This window comes from Prionailurus viverrinus, chromosome D3 (assembly GCF_022837055.1).
Source record: "Prionailurus viverrinus isolate Anna chromosome D3, UM_Priviv_1.0, whole genome shotgun sequence".
Lineage (NCBI taxonomy): Eukaryota > Metazoa > Chordata > Mammalia > Carnivora > Felidae > Prionailurus > Prionailurus viverrinus.
In genome coordinates, this window is record NC_062572.1 from 44,364,885 (window position 1) to 44,385,981 (window position 21,097).

Sequence of the window (21,097 nt, forward strand, 5' to 3'; positions counted from 1 at the left end):
TGGGGGGTGGGAGGGAGGGGGGGTGATGGATATTGAGGAGGGCACCTTTTGGGATGAGCACTGGGTGTTGTATGGAAACCAATTTGACAATAAATTTCATATATTGAAAAATAAATAAATAAAATAAAATAAAATAAACTGAGAACAATCTGAGGGTTGATGGGGGGTGGGAGGGAGGGGAGGATGGGTGATGGGTATTGAGGAGGGCACCTGTTGGGATGAGCACTGGGTGTTGTATGGAAACCAATTTGACAATAAATTTCATATTTAAAAAAAAATCACTGTGCTTACCTGTTCTGAAAAAAAATTTTTTAATTAAAAATAAAAAAGTGGGAAGAGAATAAGTGTTTTGGTTTCATTTTGGTTAGACCTGATAAAGTGTAGAGAAGTGTGTAAGGAGAGTTTAAACTCCATTTATTTTAAGTCATAATATGTGTAACCTCCATTCCAAACTCAGTTGAATGAGGAGTTGTTTTTAGCTGATGGTTTTTAAGTTCTAGAAAATGAGCATGTCTGAATGGATGTGAAGTGGGTATAGGTATTTAGTCCACAACACCCTGAGCCTGAAGATCTTAGCCTGTGGGACTCTAATTCAGATCATGTTCACCACAGCCAACCAAAGGGAGTGTCCCCATGTGGTCTGAACTAATGCAGTTTTAGAGTGCTCATATGTTCTTTTAAAATGTTAAAGTTATCTGTTACTGTTCAAGAATGATTTTTGTACTTTCAAGTTTCCACTATTCTAATTAAATGGCATTTGTGTTTGAAAAAAAAATCAGTATGTTTACAAAAACTACTTGACCTACAAAATTTACACTCTCCTAATACAGATTTTACCTAGACTATTCTCTCTTCCTATCCCACAACAGAGACAACAAAACAAATATACCTGTTACAAATACCATACAACACACATACAGATACATGCATACACACATACTCCTCATTTACTTTGCTCTCAGAGCACATAGCAGATTCTCCTGGTAGATGGACAATTAAATTAGAATACATAAAAGAGGGGTGCCTGGGTGGCTCAGTCCATCAAGTGTCCGACTCTTGGTTTCACCTCAGGTCATGATCTCACGGTTCGGTCCGTGAGATCAAGCCCCAAGTTGGGTTCTGCACTGATAGCGTGGAGCCTGCTTGGGATTCTGTCTATATGTCCCTTCCCACTTGTACTCTCTCTCTCAAAATAAATAAATAAAATACGTAGAAGAGGCAGAAATAAATGTCATTATACTTACAACTTGATTTCTTTTAGATTTTCCCCAAGGTCTTGTAGGGCGTCAGCACATATATTAAAGAAAAATTTTATGACGGTTACTCCTTTGCTTTCAATGGCTTTTATCAAAGCCACATCACTCTGACATAAAAACATGCAAGTGGCTAGATACAGAGAAATCTATGTACCTTAAAGTCACTAAAATTGTGCCTGCTGGTGACCTATCATGACAGAGATGTAGTAGTTACCTTTAGAAGAAGATATTGACCAGGTGGGAGCAGGAAGGAGTCTTCTGGAAATGTCCTGTACCTTAATCTGGGTGATGGTTACCTTGATCTATACTTAGGTAAAAATTATCAAACTGTGAACTTAAGACTTGCGTACTTCACAAGTTACATCACAATAACCTGGTTTATTTCTACCTGTCAGGTAAAGTCATATCCTGTTCAAAATTAGGTAAAGCAATAATGTAATAAATAATAATTTATAGATGAATAAATTAATAAAAACCAATAAAATTATTGCATTTTTAAAGTCATGAAATCCCCCGATACATGTATATAATTATTAAATATACACAACATGGCTATGAATATGAATTATCCATAAAACCAAGGCTAATTATTTGTTGGCAGCAGTTGAATCTGAAAGACCAAGAGGGGGGAAAAAAAAAAGTCTCCTAAAAGCTAACTTTTTTCAGTTACATAAATACAATGAACACAGGTAGACCAAAGCCACACCTTGAACACCAGAGTTCTTTCACCTCTAAAGTTACCTGTAACTGGCCTCAGGTCCCTGAGACCCACAGATGTTATGCTGCAGCTGCTGAAAACTGATTGCAGCTTCTCAGTCCTGTTCAAGGTCCTTATGGGGTTCAGGGCAGACTACTCCAAGTTAAGCCACTTTGGCATATTGATTATTTTGAATTAAACTTACTTTAAGGAAAAAAAAAAAAACAGCTGGTGCCAAAAGGACACACTGACCATCCTTTGTCCCCCTGAAAACAGTGAGAAAATCTCCCATGTGGAAGGTACCTCCCCATACCAGGAGAAAGAGAGACCTCCTTGTCACCAGAGATAGGGAATTTAGGGTTGAGAAGGCTGTGAAAACATACCTTGTTACTTCTTCACTAATTTACTACCCCAAGCCCAACTTCTTTATCTTGTCAATTCTTCAAAATTTTATTGGTTCTTTGTCTAAAAGCTGTAAAAACTGTTTGCTTTGGTCACTTCTCTGAGTCTAATATTTCTATGAGCTCTTATTTGCATGAAATTAAATTTGTTTTTCTGTTAATCTATCTTATGTCAACTGAATTATTAGATGAGCCAAAGAACCTAGAAATTAATAAGGAAAAATTTCTCTACAGCCTGAATAATTAGGCCACCTGCATGATACTCTAAGCTTGGTTTTTGGAAATCTCAGCTCTGAAACTATAGAAGGTAAGGATTCCTTTCAGGGAGGACACAGAAATTTTCAGGGCATTTATTTGGGAACATGAAACCCTGAACTCATCTTTTTCCTCACTTTCTCCAGTGAAATTAGCCAATCTCATTATATTTGTTAGTTTGACAACAATGTTCTAAGATTTCAAGTTTATGGTCACCTAGAACCTTGCCTCATAACTATTTAATTAAGTGTATCCGGTGGTAATAGTTTGCATATCTTTATTGCTGCATCATACCGTGGAATATCTATCAGTGGCCTCTTTGCCACTGGAAATGGAGTTATTCATGCCTTTAAATCCAATCATATTACAGAACGAATTCCAGAAGACCCAAAACCAATTCAGAAAACTCATCCTTAAGATTCTGTTCCTCTAGAACTACTCTGGGTACTATATCTGTATCAGTCAAGGAAAACAGATATAATTTTATGTTCATATAATAGAGATCTAGAGATCGAGAGACAGAGATTTCAAGGAATGGGCTTACAGGATTTTGCAGGATTGTGGGGACTGGCAAATCTGAAATCTGTAGGGCAGTCTGCTAGGCTAAAAACTCTCTGGCAAGAGCTGATGCTTCAGTCTTAAGGCAGAATTTCTTCTTCCTCAGGGAAACTTTAGTTTTGTTCTTAAAGTCTTTAACTGATTGAATAAGGCCCACCCACATTACCAAAAATAAGCTCCTTTACTTAAAGTGAACTAACTGTAGTTGTTAACCATATTTACAAAATATCTTTATAGTAAAGTCTTAGTGTTGATTGAATAACTGGTTACCATAGCCTAGTCAAGTTGACACATAAAACTAACCATCACAATCTGTAAGAGTGACTTCTGTTTCCATTATAACTAGGAAATTACACAATCTCTTTGGTCATCCAATCACAATTACTACATAGCAAATTTTGTCTAAACTATATTTTTTGCCTCCAGTTCTTCCAAAATCATGAAGAAATTATCACTTAAATTTAATTTACATTAATAGTATTTATTCATGGTTAAACACTACTTACAGAGTCAACAATTTCATATATAACAGCTCTACCACCAAGGGAAAAACCCTTAGTGGTTTGTGGATAATGTTTTGAAGACATTTATTTATAACCAAGAATTGCCAGAAATAACAGCCAAATTAATAATTAAATACAAAGCTTTTATTGCAAAAGGAACAAAGCTAAAAGAAATAGAAACTATCTGAAATTTTTCAACACACAAATTCATGGAGCTCTTATTTAACTGAATAGTTATTACAATAATAACTAACAACCTGACATCTTCCAAGTTCCCTGGAGCTCCTGGCCTCTAAATCCGAGAAAGCTGACAGGGATAGCCTAGCGACTTAGACTGTGTGGGAGGAAATAACAGAGAAATCAATGAGAAACTGTGGAAAAACATAGAGGTAGGTGGGAAATACTCTGATTTGTTTTGCATTATGACATAGAAAGGAATGGAGTTTTAGTCATAAACTCAAATATGCAAAATTGTATTTTATTTTCCTATAATTGAAGTAAATTTCTGCCTGAGCCTCCATACTGCCTAATAGCAGAAAGTTAAATAGAATGATTTCTAGGTAAACTCAATCAAATGAATGATCATGCACTCATTCCATGTTTTTAGCCAATCAATTCAGGAATTTTTTTCCAGTAAAATCCAGGGACCCCATTCCACTTTTACCCAAGGGCATAAGTGCTAGAGAACTTCTGGAAGTACTTGTTCTTTAGAACGTGAGGTATTTGGTTCTTATCCATCTTCCTCAGGTATCCACAGAGATATAACTTATCTTGCTGTGTCTTCAGTGGTGAACATCTATTCCAGCTGTGGTTTCTCATTCAAATGGTCTATGCAACATCTGCTGACTGCTTCCATTCATCATGACTTTTCCTCATTCATGTCTAGAGACCACTTCTGATCCACCAGCCTTTTCTCAGCCAATCCTAACCCTCTCTTGAGAGCATGGGAAACTTTCTAATGCTCTTCTACACTCCTCTGGTCCACAGGTGACTCTGGGGGCAGCCTCAGGCACTCTCTGCCCAGACCTTCCCCATGGGCATTTGCCACTGCCACACCACACTTTGGGAGGCACTTCTCTATGGAGCTTGGATTTCTCTCCAGGCCTTATTTGGGAAGGGATGGACTCACTCACTCCTAGCCTACCTGGAGTATAATGTCATTACATGCACATGCTCATGCGCGCACACACACACACACACACACACATACATGCAGCCCAGGGAGGGGAGGCAGGACACTGGGACCTTTTTTTTTTTTTTTTTAACCAGTAATTAACTCTATGCTTGGCTATCACTGGAAAATTTATTTTTCCCACTAGCTCATCCACTTGAATGTGGGAATAATATATGCACAGTATTCAGAGACTTTTCTTGCTAATCTACAGTCTCTATAAAGGCAACTCTAAGGATATTTTTATATACAGATTATTTTTATTTTGTCATTATCACTCTTTGCCAAAAGTAACAGTTTCACCAATATAATGTTGAGAGTTTGGGCAAAAAAGTGAAGGTAGAGGAACCTTGGTTCTGGCATTCATGCCACTATAGTTAGAATATTCTAACAGAGAACACTTTATTGTTCCATGTTGACAATGGTACATACAGTAGTAAGGCTTGCTTGGGTTTTATGTTATCTGACAGGTTTATATTTGAATTCTAGGCCCATTATGTTCTCTGTAATTGGTCTTATACAAGTTACTTAACCTTTTTGAAACTCGTTTGTCTCATTCCCCATACCTATCTCATGGGATTATTGTGAGAGTTAATGAGATAACAAGGGATAATGTAAATTCCCTAATCAAATTAGGCAAAATTTGAAAGTCTCAGTTGACATAATCTTAACAGATTAAATAATGTAAGATAGTTATGATAAAATAATCACCTATCCAAGATTATTTTGAAGATATTTTAACATCTAAGTATTCAGCAGTGGTTGACCTCTTATATCAGTCACTGACCACTCACTGCTCCTTCCCACACAAACACATATCCATTATATCTGGTCGATAATTCTACTTCAAGTCCGGTGGAACAAAATCTACCCAGAGTGATGAGTTTTTACACAGCAGCAGCCTTTAAACATCATCTTGGCCATGCCATGAAAAGCCAAAACTCTGGGTCCTGTTGCACCTGGGATTATGTTTTCTGTGGTATAGAGGTACCTTGATCTATGGATATTGTTTTTGCTTCTGCTCTTCTGACTCAATGCTTGCTCCTAAATTGGTACTTGCCCTTTACTTTTTTTTTAATGTTTATTTTTTGAGAGAGAGAGAGACAAAGTGTGAGCAGAGGAGGGGCAGACAGAGAGAGAGGGAGACACAGAATCCAAAGCAGGCTCCAGGCTCTGAACTATCAGCACAGAGCCCCACAGGGGCTTGAATCACGAGATCATAACCTAGGCTGAAGCCTGATGCTGAACTGACTGAGCCACCCAGGAGCGCCGGTACTTGCTGCTTACTTCTAAGGCAAGATTATCACATGATCTAGTCTCAAGATCAACTCCAAACTCATCTCTACTATTTAAGTCTTGCTTCCGACCTTATTGCCAGGATCCCCTGCTGCCTACAATCTCCCTACCTACACCAAAGTCCCACGGAAGCTATACTCCTGAATTTAAAACCAAACATAACAAGTGGAATTTGAAAGGTTTAAGAAAAAAGTCATCATCCAAGTAGAAGATGATATGCACTAAGAATGGTGGCCCTTGGAGAGGATAGTGACTAACAACAGAAGGCAGAGATAAGGGATTTTTTTAAGAAATGAGGGATTACAACCTATTGTTGTATTAGTCTTTCTTCTTACAAAGAAGATGTGAATCACATTCAATATATTCAAGATTATCAGAAAGTGGGTGTCTGGATGAGAATGTGAGCCAGATTATGCCTCAGAAATCAGTCATCCAGTCTGACTCTCATATGTCACCCTGGAAGATACTTACTCAGGAAGGTTAATGATTGAACCAAGTTCATATAGCTGCCCCATTACAAATGTGAGACTAGAACCAGTCTGTACTTTTCCCCTCGTGTTTCATTGCCTCCTGAATCACACACTGACTTGATCCACTTTTCCATTTCTAGGTCTCTGACCAAGATCCCCTTCCTCAAGGTGGATGAAGCAGTCACAAAGTTGTGTGTATATTTTTCTCCAGATCTCCTTTAATAGCTATGTCTAAACTGTAAAATTAAAGTTTTATAAGTTAATTCCACCCTACAAGGCAGCCTTCTGCATCTTCTTCCAGAGCTCTTCTAAGACCCTATGGTTAAACTTTCTTATAAGCCCCCAAAAACCCCAACCTCCAGCCTTTACTCCTCACTCTATCTCCACCTCTTCTACTAGCTGACTTTGGCTGGTAGCATTTTAAACTATATTTTAAGAGAGTTCTATCAAAGATCAAAAAACTTCAAAACCCTAAGAACTAGGTTAATGGTGGGATTGAGGAAATACATCAGGTAGAGAAAAAGGAAAATTTTCCTGCCACAGTTCAACTCACACTATATGAGACTGAGGGAGGAACAATGTTTTACACTTATCAGTAACTGCTGAGGCAGAGTAAGTTTATCAGAACTTCATAATGTGATAACTGGGAGCTATTCTTGATGGGGAAGGGAGGAGACTTGTTCTGGAGTTGAGAATAAAGGCTGATTAGGAGGTTCTGGTCTGCCTGGCATAATAGCATTGGGAAACCAAAGAGGGGGGAAGATACTTTCAGAGAAGACAGGATCCTGAAATGGAACAGAAGACCAATTTCACTTACTTCATATATTTGTGTAGACCTGGTTTAGCACTCATGGCAATCTCTAGAGATTCTGTGTTTTCCATGGTTCCTGCAGTTCTTTAGTGCTTTGTATTTATCCATTACTTAAGCATACAAAACAAATATTTCATGTTGCAATTTTTGTGATGATTTGTAGCCCAACATTAGGGTTTTAGGACTTGGAAAATATTTGTGGTAATTTCCTTATTACCTAACAATTAATACAGATTAATACAATTAATACAGATGCTCTTTGGTTCTTTATTTTGGGTCCAAAATAACTGTGTGATTGTTTTCTTATTTGAATGTCCAAATACTCAAATCATGAGATTTCTTTAAATTTTTTGTTAGAAGGTCTGTATGTTTGAAGGACAACATTTTCCATTATAAGAACTACTGGCAAATATCAGGGAAATTTATATGTAAATAGCAGCTCTGAGACAACTTTGTCATGTTTAAGATCACAAACCATATTTCTACTCTACCACATGGTGTTTTTTAATAAGTGCTTTATCAACCTTTATGATCCTTTCAAAATTATTGGAGAGACCTCTTTCTGTTATAGAGATATTCAAATGTTTATTCAACATAATTTCATAAATGTGTTACCAATCTTAGATACTGAATCTTTATTAAAATCCTTATTTAACAGCAAAAAAATGGTAAAATTTTTAACTGTGCTAGCCCCCCCCCCTTCCAAAAAAAGCTGGCTGTAAGATATCAGAACCACACAGCTGGGTCAAAATTCATGATAAACAATAATTAGCCCATATCTCTTAGATCTAGCCAAGACAACACTTCAAACAAGACAGATGCTCGTCTATTCAGTGGGTAGCCAATTCCAGTGTCTAATTACCTTACCAGGCAAGGACACTCTTCTTACATCCACCTGAACTGCTTCTGCAATGCAATTTTGATACTAACTACCCAACAGCCTAGAGTTAACACAGACTTCACAGGTAGAGATCACAGTCCTTCTCAAGAGTCTCTTCACCTCAGAGGGGCGCCTGGGTGGTTCAGTGGGTTAAGCGTCCGACTTCAGCTCAGGTCATGATCTCGCAGTTAGTGAGTTTGAGCCCTGCATCGGGCTCTGTGCTAACAGCTCAGAGCCTGGAGCCTGCTTCAGATTCTGTGTCTCCCTCTGCTCTTCCCCTGCTCAAGCTCTGACTCTCCAATAATAGATACATGTTAGAAAAAAAAAAGAGTCTCTTCACTTCAGACACCAGCTACAAACTCTGGAGCTCCCAGGCCATTCAAACTCCTGTCCATCTGACTAAAAATTCAGAGGTTCCCACTACTCCCTCACATTTAATAATTTGATAGAAAGACTCACAGGACTCAAGAAAGCACTGTATTTATGATTATTGTTTTATTACAAAGGATGAAAATCAAGACCAGATGAAGGAAGATACCTGTAGGGTGAGGCCTGGTAAGGTTCCAAACATAGAACTTCCATGATTCTCCCTGCAGAATGAGGACACATCACCTTCTATTTTCACACTGATGTGCTCACCAACTGAGAAGTTTATTTAACCTTGGCATCTAGAGTTTTTATTGGGGTTTCATTATTTAGACATGATTTATAGAGTCATTGGACATGTAATTGAATTCAATCTCCAGCCCTTCTTCCCTCCCCAGTGGTTGAGCTAATATCACCTGATTCAAAGCTCCAACCCTCTTAACAAAAAAAAAAAAAAAAAAAAAAAAAAAAGCTGCAACCCTCTAATCCTCTAGTCACATGGTTAGTCTTTCCATTATGACCAGCCCCCACCCAGAAACCATCTATGGGCCTACCATGAGTCATCTCATTGGTATAAACTCAGACATGGTCTGAGAGTCTGAGGGGGCCACCATGAATAACAGACACTTCTGTCCCTGGGAAAATTCCAAGGATTTAAGATCTCCATCTGGGAAGCTGGGCAGAGACCAGACAAATTATTATACAGCACCTTTTCCTACAACTTAAGATAAATAAGCAGATAAATGAAGGCTCCTGAAATGTGTCTTATGAAACCCTTATAGACAGCTTTGTTTTATTCCCTGTAGATATCATTTTACCAGTGAAATTACTTGTAATTCATGGTCCCTGGGCAGACGTTAGCCAGCAATAAGTTATCAAATTACCTCTTGTTAAAATTTTAAGAAAAATGTCAAGCAAGCTTTCATTTTATCATTATGTGATTTTTATTTCTCCTTTGAACTATTCAGAAAACTTCTCAATAACTTGAAGATAAAAATCTTTTTTGGTAATCATATTTCCTCACTTCCACTCAGAACAGAAAAGAATAAGATTTTCTGATGTCATCCACACTCTTAGATAGAAACAAGAGTAAAAAATGAGTCCTTAACGTTAAAAAAAATTTTTTTTTTAAAGGTGGGGCACCTGGGTGGTTCAGTTGTTTAGGCGACCAACTTCCGCTCAGGTTATGATCTCGCAGTTTGTGAATTCGAGCCCCTCGTCGGGCTCTGTGCTGACAGGTCAGAGCCTGGAGCCTACTTCAGATTCTGTGTCTCCCCCTCTCTCTACCCCTACCCTGCTCACACTCTGTGTTTCTCTGTCTCTCAATAATAAATAAACGTTAAAAAAAATTTTTTTTAATGAGTCCTTATTAACTTCATTTGGATGTAAAGAAAAATTGTAAGTTTATGGAACTAGAGTATATTATACTAAGTGGAATAAGTCAGTCAGAGAAAGACAAATATCATATGATATCACTCATATGTGGAATTTAAGAAACAAAACAGATGAACATAGGGTAAGGGAAGCAAAAATAAGATAAAAACAGAGAGGGAGACAAACCATAAGAGCCTCTTGAATACAGAGAACAAAGTGAGGGCTGCTGGAGGGGTGTTGGGTGGGGGGAATGGGCTAAATGGATGATGGGCATTAAGGAGGACACTTGTTGGGATGAGCACTGGATGTTGTATGTAAGTGATAAATCACTAAATTCTTTTCCTGACATCATTATTACACTATATGCTAACTAACTGGATTTAAAATATATATATGTGAAAAATATGATATATGAAATATATGAATAGATATATAAATATGTGTGAAAATATGAAAATATAAAATATACATGAAATATATATATGAAAAACATAAGTTTTAACAATAAATACTAGAAAACTGCCCTGACATTTATTATAAAAGCACTACTTCTATCATTCTAAGTTGACCTGACTTTACACTACATGATAGATAAGAATGCAACCAGTAGAGTTGGTTAAAGAAAAAGTAGTTCTCTCAGTGAACATGTGGTAGTATTAAAGATGCATAATTGGACCAGATGTGCTGTGGCCAATTTAAGGAGAACACATAGTATTCATTTCTTTTACTATGACTTCTGTCTTTAATTTTGGGAGATACTTCAATGTTCCCTGTCTGCCATACCTAGTTCATATTATAAGGTACTCATCTATTGTGACAGCTCCTTTCCTGGAGCAGGACTTCCAGGACTTCTATCTAGATACTTTCATGCAGCTAAGTGAAAGGTCAAAGGTTCTTCATGGGTCTTTTGTTTCTTAAAAATAACCAGCCTAAAATAATCTATATGCCAATGAAACATATTTTCGGTAGCATATTTTGCTCCCCTATATAAGGGAGCCCTTTTCTGGAAACAAACCAGCCCTCAAGCCATTCCCTAACCTCTAAAACTTAAAATGTCTACTACATAACCCAAGGGCTTGCCATTAGTGTTTTCAACTCCTCCAGCCTCTTTAAAGTATTTATCTTCTAAAAGTTGACTTGAGCCTCCATCCAACATGATGTCTACAGCCCTCCTCAGTGTTTCTGAGAATTCTTGGTGGGATTGCTCATGTTTCTCCTGGTCACCTCTCATTCTGATTTTCTACTCTATTCACCTCCTATAGCAACATCTTCAACATAGAAAATAGCTCTTGTTTCCTTGATTCCTCAAAGTACCATTATCATAAGATAGAACTTTACTGAAGGCTTTGAAAAACTGAGAAGGACCATGTATTAACCATGTTTCTAGGTTCTATAAACTTGATGCTTAATTTTTTTAAACATTTATTTATTATTCAGAGACAGAGAGAGACAGTGTGAGCAGGGGAGGGGCAGAGAGAGAGGCAGAGACAGAATCCCAAGCAGGCTCCAGGCTCTGAGCTGTCAGCACAGAGCCCAATGCAGGGCTTGAACTCACAAACCGTGAGATCATGACCTGAGCCTAAGTTGGACACTTAATGGACTGAGCCACCCAGGCGCCCCATAAACTTGATGCCTTTAATATCTGCCCTCCATGCATATGTTGGACATGACTCGTTCTGAACAACCTACTAATATGTTTGAGTCACCTTGACTTAGCCTCCACTGCTTCACCACCCCTGTCTCCTTGAGAGGCGTCCTTCTCTTGGGGGCTCCTTTTCAAATACTAACCAAACAATCCAGAGTCCACACCCCCAATCACCTCCTTACTCTGGCCACTATCCACCTGCCCTAATCACCCCAGACAACATGAACAGCCCTTATGCCTTGGAGCCTGGTGAAATTACTCCAACTAGCCAATCCAAAACCTGCTTATTCTGCCTTGATAGTTCCTTTCTGAAGAAACCACAATAAACTTTGGCCCACATTTCTTCCCCCTCCCTCTGCCTCATGACAACCCTTGTGCTTCCTCGTGTGGCACACCCCATGGTATGGCATGCCCACTCCTCTTGGGAATTGTGAGTAAAGTATCTTTCAATGGCAATCATTTTGTGATCCTTTGGCTTTCCCATAAATTTTTTATTACTACACTAAATTCTTGAACAAATCACAATAAGGCACAGAACAGGAGTTAACCTACAATTAATTACTAGATATCACTGTTCCTCAGCCATCTCTACGTAGAATTTCTTAGCAGCGATATTGTCATGGGACGCCTCTCCCCACTGAGGCTATTATTACTCCCTGTGGTTTCTTCTCTTTTCATCCTTCAGTTCCCCACTCCCTTCTATTCAAATGGCAGAAGAATTCATGAATGTTCCTGTTATTTTATTGGGAAGAACAGTTTTTAATCCTTCACTTATCTAGGATTTCCATAACCAAAAGATCTACTAAGAGTTTTTCCAAAGAAAAGAGCTGTCTGCCTTTAAGATAAAGGCCACTGTTCCCTATAATATGGATACACAGCAACAATTCAATCTTTGAAAACAAATTTTTTTCCTGTTAAATATGTATCTGTTAAACATAAAAACAATCCATGCAGAGAGGAAGCCAAGCACACTATCAATTTAAAACATTAACTAAGGGGCGCCTGGGTGGCGCAGTCGGTTAAGCGTCCAACTTCAGCCAGGTCACGATCTCGCGGTCCGTGAGTTCGAGCCCTGTGTCGGGCTCTGGGCTGATGGCTCGGAGCCTGGAGCCTGTTTCCGATTCTGTGTCTCCCTCTCTCTCTCTGCCCCTCCCCCATTCATGCTCTGTCTCTCTCTGTCCCAAAAATAAATAAACGTTGAAAAAAAAAAAATTTAAAAAAAAACATTAACTAAGTTTAACGTTTATAATATACATGTTATTCAAGTACGCACCTGGTAACAAAAGTTAATGTAGAAGAATTTCTGTGTACCAGCAATAAGCAGTAGAAAATAAAATGCAAACTATTCCATAAAAATAACTACAGAAACTGTAAAATACCTAAGAATAGTCTTAACAAAAAACGCAGAAGAGCTATCCTAGTATGTTCAAAACTCTACCGGGGGCATCATTATTTAAGAGAGGCAAGCCATAATATTTGATTGAGAACTCTAAATATCACAATATCAACTTTGTCAAAATTAATGGATAAATTCAATATGATCCAAAATAAAATTCCAAAAGCATTTGAGGTTAGAGGTTTAAAAGGAAATCAAATTATCTTCACATTTAGCAGCAAAAGTAAACATGCAGGATATCTAAGGAAAAATTTTAAGGAGAAGAATAATGAGTGGAAATACACACTATAATATATTAAAGGGAATTATAAAACTACATTATAGATACTTTTATAACAGTGTTCATCACAGCATTATTCACAATAGCCTAAGGGAGAAACAACCCAAATATCAGCAGATGAATGGATTAAAAACATGTAGTATATACATATAACAGAATATTATTCAATTGTAAAAGGAATGACATTTTTTTTTAATTTTTAAAAATATTTTATTTATTTTTGAAAGAGAGACAGAGTATGAGCAGGGGAGGGGCAGAGAGAGAGAAAGACAGAATCCAAAGCTCCAGGTTCTGAGCTGTCAGCAGAGCCTGACACGGAGCTCAAACCCCCTAAACAGGGGGATCATGATCCCAAGTGGGACACTCAACTGACTGAGCCACCCAGGCACCCCAGGAATGAGATTTTGATACATGCTACATATAGATGAACCTTGAAAACATTCTGCTAAGTGAAATAAGCCAGACACAGAAGGACTAACGTTGTACAATTCCAGTTTTAGGTACCTAGAATAGGCAAATTCATAGAGACAGAAAGTAGAACAGAGGTTGCCAGGGGCTAAAGGGAGGGGAACAAGAAATTATTGTTTAATGAGTACAGACCTCCTATTTGAGATGGTGGAGAAGTTGTGGAAATGGATAATGATATAGTTGCACAACATTGTTAATGTAGCTGACACCATTTAGTTGCACATTTAAAATGGTTAAAATGATAAATTTTATGTTATGTACATTTTGCATAGTGTAACAATTAAAAAATAGTAAAAACATACTAATCTAAACAATGTAATATTGGTGCCTTCCCCTGCAGACAGATCAATGACCAATATTAAAAGCCCAAGAAATAGATCTAAGTATTTATTTTAATTACTTTAGAACAAAGATCATATTTCTAATACACACCATATTCCAAAATAGTTTCCAAGCAGATATAAATCTTTTAAAATAAATCACTAGAACAAAAATGTGGAATAATTATATGAACTTGGGGCATAACAACAACTACAAAGGAAGAAGTAAATAAAGTTGATTATACCAAAGTGTTATAATTTTGTAATCAAAAGACATCATTATCATAGTTAAAATATAAATGATAAACTGGGAAAATGTCCTTTCTATGCAAAGGGACTTTAAAAAAAAAAATAAGACAGAGGGGCCCCTGGGTGGCTCAGTCAGTTGAGCGTCTGACTTCAGCTCAGGTCATGATCTCACGGTTCATGGGTTTGAGCCCCGCATCGGGCTCTGTGCTGGCAGCTCAGAGCCTGGAGCCTGCTTCAGATTCTGTGTCTCCCTTTCTCTCCCTGTTCCTCCCCCACTCATGCTCTGTCTCTCTCTCAATAATAAATAAACATTAAAAAAAATTTTTTTTAATTTTAAAAAATTAAAAAAAAAAATAAGACAGACACTTCAGTTGAATATCAGCCAAAGTATACAGACAGGCAATTGACAAAACAAGAAAAGCATCCAGTCAATAATGGAAAAGTTTTCAATGGTAAAAAATGTTCACTGGCATTGCTTAGTGACTTATGACAGAAAATCAGTGGAGAGACAGATATCCTCACGCTCTACTGATGGGAGGATAAATTGGTTCAACTTTTGAAAAAGAACTGTTTGGCCAACTATATCAAAAGCCTTTCATATAGCAAATTCCACTTCTAGAAATCTATTGTAAGGAAATTAATGACCAGGTGCACAAAGTAACCATGCAAGAATGTTCATTGCATCAAAGTTTCTAAGAATGGAGAAATTCTAAAGTATACCCAAAAAAAGGAGATTAGTTGAATTAATTAAATGGAGTGAATTATGGCACATTCTTACAATGGGATACTGTGCAGCCATTAAAACTATTATGAAGAGCTTTGTTAACTTAAAATGCTTATTTTATATTTCTAAAAGCAAAAAGGGCCACAAAAATGTTTACAGAGTATGATTTCATTTTCATAAAAATGAGTAAGTATATGTATGCACATATTTGCAAGAAAATATATCTGGAAAGATCAAAAGAGAGAAAACAAAAGTGTGTTATACAAACTTTATAATGACAACAGTGGATATCAAAAAGACAACATTCATTTAAGGTTCTATTCTGTCAAAAGAAAATCATTTCCTTTTCCATATTTCCTTTTGGTTTCTGTCTTATAAGAAAGCAAAATTTTGCAAAGTCATCATAACCACTGATAAAACCTTCCTTAGAATTCTGCATCAGAAATGAGGAAAAACCACTAAAGAGAAATAGATAGAAGAGGGGATGGATGAATGGATGGATGGATGGACGGATGGATTATTCACTCATAAATAGGCAAGGTGACTTATTTCTTTAAGATCACAGTTCATAGTAAGGAAAAGTACCACCAATGTTACAGTCAATTTCCATGGAGTTTTACCAAGATTCAGAAAGTGTGGTTGGGAGAAAGCAATGCAAGCTGTACCTTCTGAGCACAACTTCACAAAGGAAATCTTTTTTACAGTTGAAAAAAAATTGACACAGCTATTGACACAAAACTATGACAGAAAAATCACTAGAGGAAGCCATGTGAAAGCAAGACCATGAGGCCCCAGAGAAGTTAATCAAAGGGTAGCACCTAGGCCATCCTACCAACTGATTGTCATCCTACCAAATGATCCAGCTTCTTCCCCAACCTGGCTGTCTAAGAGGCTGGCACTTGGTTAGCCAGGCCGCTGCCAGGACCACATTCATGGGAAAAGGCTCTGCTCTGCTTTTGTATCACATTTTTTTTCCCAATGTTTATTTATTTTTGAGAGAGAGACCACAAGTGGGGAAAGGGCAGAGAGGGAGGGATACAAAGAATCTGAAGCAGGCTCCAGGCTCTGAGCTGTGTGCACAGAGCCTGATGCAGGGCTCAAACTCACAAACCGTGAGATCATGACCTGAGCTGAAGCTGGACTCTTAAGCAACTGAGCCACCCAGGTACCCCTGCTTTTGTATCACAATATGGAGCAAAAGACTTGTCCTATCCTTCAGAGCCTTCATGGGTAATTTTACATCTTTTTGTATGATTATTTAGATGATATCTATCTCTGCAGCTAAACCATAAACAAATTGAGCCTGGAATCCACCTATGTTTGCACACCTCCGTATCCCTAGCACAGTGTGTGACACAGACGGCCTCTCAACAGATATGAGTGAGTAAGTGAGTGACTGAAAAGCCAGCAAACTCAGATCTGGACTGCTATTCTTTACTTCTCTAGCCTTAATCTCTTCATCTAAAAATAAAGATTTGCCCATGACAAACAGTTACTTGGGGGCTAAAATCAAATAAGGTGTGTTCCATGGCCATCCCAGTAAATTCTTCATAAAAACAAATTCTCTCATACCTTCTCTTCTCTGAGTTTTAGTTGGAGCTCCATGACCTATCAGATGTGACCAAATTTCTCAAGATTGAATCTTCCATCTGTAAAATAAAGGATTAGGTGGTCTTTAAAGCCATGTCCACCCCTAACATTCTCTGATTCAATATACACACCCCAAAAACTGCCCCTGGGAGAAGGGCTCACAAGACATTCTGGTTGCTAAAATTGGATGTGGCACTTAGCAGTAGCCCAAGGTGTGGGAATAATACAGAAAACATTAATAAAGGATAATAGAAAGCTTCAAACATTCTATTTGGGGGTGGAAAGTTGTCAGAATATATGTATCTCAAACAAAGGACCATCATCAAAATCAGATTACTCATCAACAATGAGTAGGGTTTTTTAAATGTAATATTTCAATTGCATCAAAACTGGCCTTGTAAAAAAAAAAAAAAAACTCTTTTTCTTCCTCCATTCAGCTACGAGTATGGCTTATGTCATCCCATGCACTGTGACATTTGTTCATTGAACCATTGTACTTTTCAAGAGATGGTTTTTCACCCCAACAAAAATAACTATGAATCACTGGTTCTAGGAATATTTTCTCCCTTGTTTTGTTCACAGTATGAATGACAGATTTCAGTATATTTATTTCTTGCATACAAGCAAAAGTTGCCATTAACCTGAAATGGTCTTTATTGCAAACGCAAACTGTTGCTTCTTATTTTCAAATTTTGGGTAACTATTAAGTCCTAATTAGGAGTTCATAATTTTCCTAAAGGAAGGGTATAAGTAATGGTGGGGGAGGGGGCACAGAAAGTTTCACAATGAATGGAAAGCCTACTGATAAAGTTTTTGTCCATGGAGTGCCTGAGTGGCTCAGTCAAAGCCTGGAGCCTGCTTTGGATTCGTGTCTCCCCCTCTCTCTCTGCCCCTCCCCTGCTTACACTCTGCTCGTGTGTGTGTGTGTGTGTGTGTGTGTGTGTGTGTGTCTCTCTCTCTCTCTCTCAAAAATAAACATTAAAAAAAAATTTTTTAGGGGCACCTGGGTGGCTCAGTCTGATAAGCAAGCCTGCTTCAGATTCTGTGTCTCCCCCTCTCTCTCTGGCCCTCCCATGTTCACGCTCTGTTTCTCTCTCTCAAAAATAAATAAAAACATTAAAAATAAATTTGAAAAAAAATTTTAAGCTTTTTTCCAGATACAACTGTTGATGTGACTTGAAAACTAAAAGAAAAATATTCCCTTAGTATTTATTTCTGTAGCTTTTCTATAACATCTATAATCAAAAGGTTGATAGAATTTTGCATATGTTTCCAGGTTTCATAAAGGAAAGAGGCATTTAACACAGACACACTATGGGTTTTTTTTTCCTCTGTTAAAGGATTGTTTTTTTGTGTAAACATCCCTGTAAAATCAAATCTAACTTGTAGTTTTTCCATGTGAAGTTATTGCAGAGAGAAATTTTCATCTCTATTACTATGTTCTCTCAGAAAATCTTGTATTTCTCCACTTAGATCACATACCCACACATTCTTGTAATTGCTTGTCCAATTAATTGTCTCACTAGAAAAATGTAATCTCCTTGAAGGCAGGGCACATTACCGGTTCCCTCAATATATGAATACATCACTTAAAAGAAAATTAATGAATAAGTTAATTCAAAGGGAATATATACACAACTGTGTAAAATATATCATGTCCTTACAAGAAGATTACATAATTCTTTATTGTCAGACTTATGATCCAAAAGTTCTAATATGAATTTAATTCTTTCAGCTTTATTGAGATTTTATCGATATATAATACATGTAAGTTTAAGGTGAACAATGTGATGATTTGAGACGTGTATACATTCCAAAATGATTACCACAATGAGGTTAGTTAACACCTCCATTCCCTCCTATAATTACCTCTGTGTGTCTGTGTGTGTGTGTGTGTGTGTGTGTGTATGTGTGGTGATAACTTTTAAGATCTACTCCCTTAACACCTTTCCAGTGTATAATACAATATTTTATTTATTTTTTTTTAATTTTTTTTCAACGTTTATTTATTTTTGGGGGGACAGAGAGAGACAGAGCATGAACGGGGGAGGGGCAGAGAGAGGGGGAGACACAGAACCGGAAACAGGCTCCAGGCTCCGAGCCATCAGCCCAGAGCCTGACGCGGGGCTCGAACTCACGGACCGCGAGATCGTGACCTGGCTGAAGTCGGACGCTTAACCGACTGCGCCACCCAGGCGCCCCAACAATATTTTAAATTATAATCAGCATGCTGTACATTAGATCCCCAGAACTTACTCATCTTATAAGGGAAATTTGTACCCTTTGACCATCTCCCCATTTTCTCCACCCCCCAACCCTGACAACCACCATTCTACTCTATTTCTTTTAGTTTAATGTTTTTAGATCCCACATATAAGTGAGAACGTATGTACAGTATTTGTCTCTCTGACTTTCTGACGTGATTTTAAATGCAGCAAAGAGATGGCCAGTGGTTTCTAAAACATTTACAGCAAAGATGAAGCCTAAGATGATATTGTAATAAACAGTTTCATTATCTCTTTAACTAAAACTCCAAAGTTTCATTCCATACCTTGGAAGTCCAGGAACGAACACCATTTCTGACATTAAACAAGAGCATTATTCACATATATACTACACTATAAACACCCATATGCCTTCACAGTAAATTGGAGTAAAATTAAATGGCTTTCAGGGGCTTCTGTACTTGGCAACTGCTTAAGATCAGACAACCATAGACTCTTAGAAGGAACCTTATCCGGGTCCAGTCCAAATCTCTCATAATGTAGCTGAGAAAAGGCCCAGCAACCTTCCAGCTCCTTATTCAGGATGTAGGGCAGAGCTCCTGCCACCTGATGCTACCCTGGCCAACAGTTCTTTACTTTTCCATTCAGGTATCAAAGTCCTCGGTCTCTGGGAAATTTTAATCATCCAATGAAAAGCATGAATTACTGTAAAAAAAATGTTACATATAATCTCAACAAATTTTGCACTTTGCCCTTTCAGGTCCTTTCCAATTAAAAAAACAAAAAACAAAAAACATCATGACCTTTAGACAGACAAACAATAGTTTGTTGAGTCAACAAATCACAGCCTCAATAAAAGCTTAACAGAATATCCAGTTCCCAGATATATGACATATAAAGACCACCTTTGCTTGGGCCCACCTTATTGCTCCTGGGCACAGACTTCAGTGATTAGAGTTCTCTCCTCAGGAATACTCCCAGCCCTGAAATGTAGAGGGCGGGCAGCATTTAGCACTGACAGTGCAGCACCACCATCTAGTGGCCCATTTGAAGGACTTTCTCCCTGCCAAAACTGCAGCCCTCTGCCTTTGTAGATTGGCAATCTTTTCAAAAGAACATCTGGACCAAGATATGGTCCTGAATGAAACTACTTCTGCCTTATTACAGGAAATCCTCTGATTCACAGAGTAAGATCTATCCAGAAAATAGGAACCATGGATTATAAAGCCAGTTGAGACCAGAAACAATTTATACTGGTGAGCAAGAACTACAGCCTTGCTATCTTTCACTTTAAATAACTCTATTATTTAAATTGCACTGTTTTTCCCCCAGCCTCTCCTTAGCTGGACGGAGGCAAACTGGAACTGACAGAAGCAATTCGAAGTGCACCATTTCACAGAAACCCTCAATATGACAGAAAAAAAAGAGCACAAAAATGAAATAGAAACATATTACATTTATGTATTTACCAAAATTGGCATCTTGAGCCAAGGAGGCATGTGATTATCTTTGGATACAGTCAGGAAGGAGAAAAAAATTCGATTTTTTTTTCTAGGTTTATTTGACTATTAATGGCATGCTGACTTTGAACTTGAGAGCATGTGTTCTTGGGCTGCGTGTTTATTTGGGCTCATGTTCTTTTGATGGAAGACAAAATGGTAGATCCCATGTCAACAGCCAAACTTCTGTGCTTTAATGCTTTATCTGCTGGGTAGTGCGTGCATTCTAGTCCACATGAAAGAAGTCTGCCATTCCCTTAAGGGGTGATTTCCCCCCAAGGAAGACCATAAGGTAACTTGTAACAAGCTTTTACTTAATTTATGTAAGAGTGAATGTGATCATTTCAGACCATAAAATAATAGAACTTCTTGAGTGAGTATCTTAAGGGGGACTCATTAATAAGAAAGAAACCCACCAAGTCCTGTCTGGGTTTAAAAAACAGAAACCATGGGTGCAAGCAACCCTACAGCAATAGGAGGCTCTCCCCCTTTCCCTGTGTGTGTGACCCCTTCACACAACTGCCCACAATTATTTGATTATGTCCAGATGACTCATGTCAAAACTGACCTTGGGTTTTTAGAAACTGGACAACTATAAAACCAGATCTGAATTCTACAAGAGGAGAAAGTCTGAAATGTTCCCTTGCACACCCTGAGCTAATT

The 21,097-nt window shown here is 37.8% G+C and overlaps 1 protein-coding gene across 14 annotated transcripts in view; it reads right to left on the reverse strand.

The window, feature by feature from the left end:
* The window catches only part of ADCYAP1 (adenylate cyclase activating polypeptide 1), a 72,788-nt gene that overhangs the window by 19,390 nt on the left and 32,301 nt on the right, over nt 1-21,097 (reverse strand). For 7 of the 14 annotated variants that reach the window (XM_047828249.1, XM_047828254.1, XM_047828248.1 and 4 more), the window contains one exon: nt 16,693-16,769. The exons of 1 other annotated variant lie outside the window; for it this stretch is intronic. The gene's annotated coding sequence lies outside the window, so the exon portion shown is untranslated. Of the gene's footprint in view, nt 1-1,244; nt 8,546-8,836; nt 8,889-16,692; nt 16,770-19,856; nt 19,919-21,097 lie in introns of those variants that run through there. 6 more of the 14 variants (XM_047828245.1, XM_047828251.1, XM_047828243.1 and 3 more) reach the window with 4 other exon arrangements.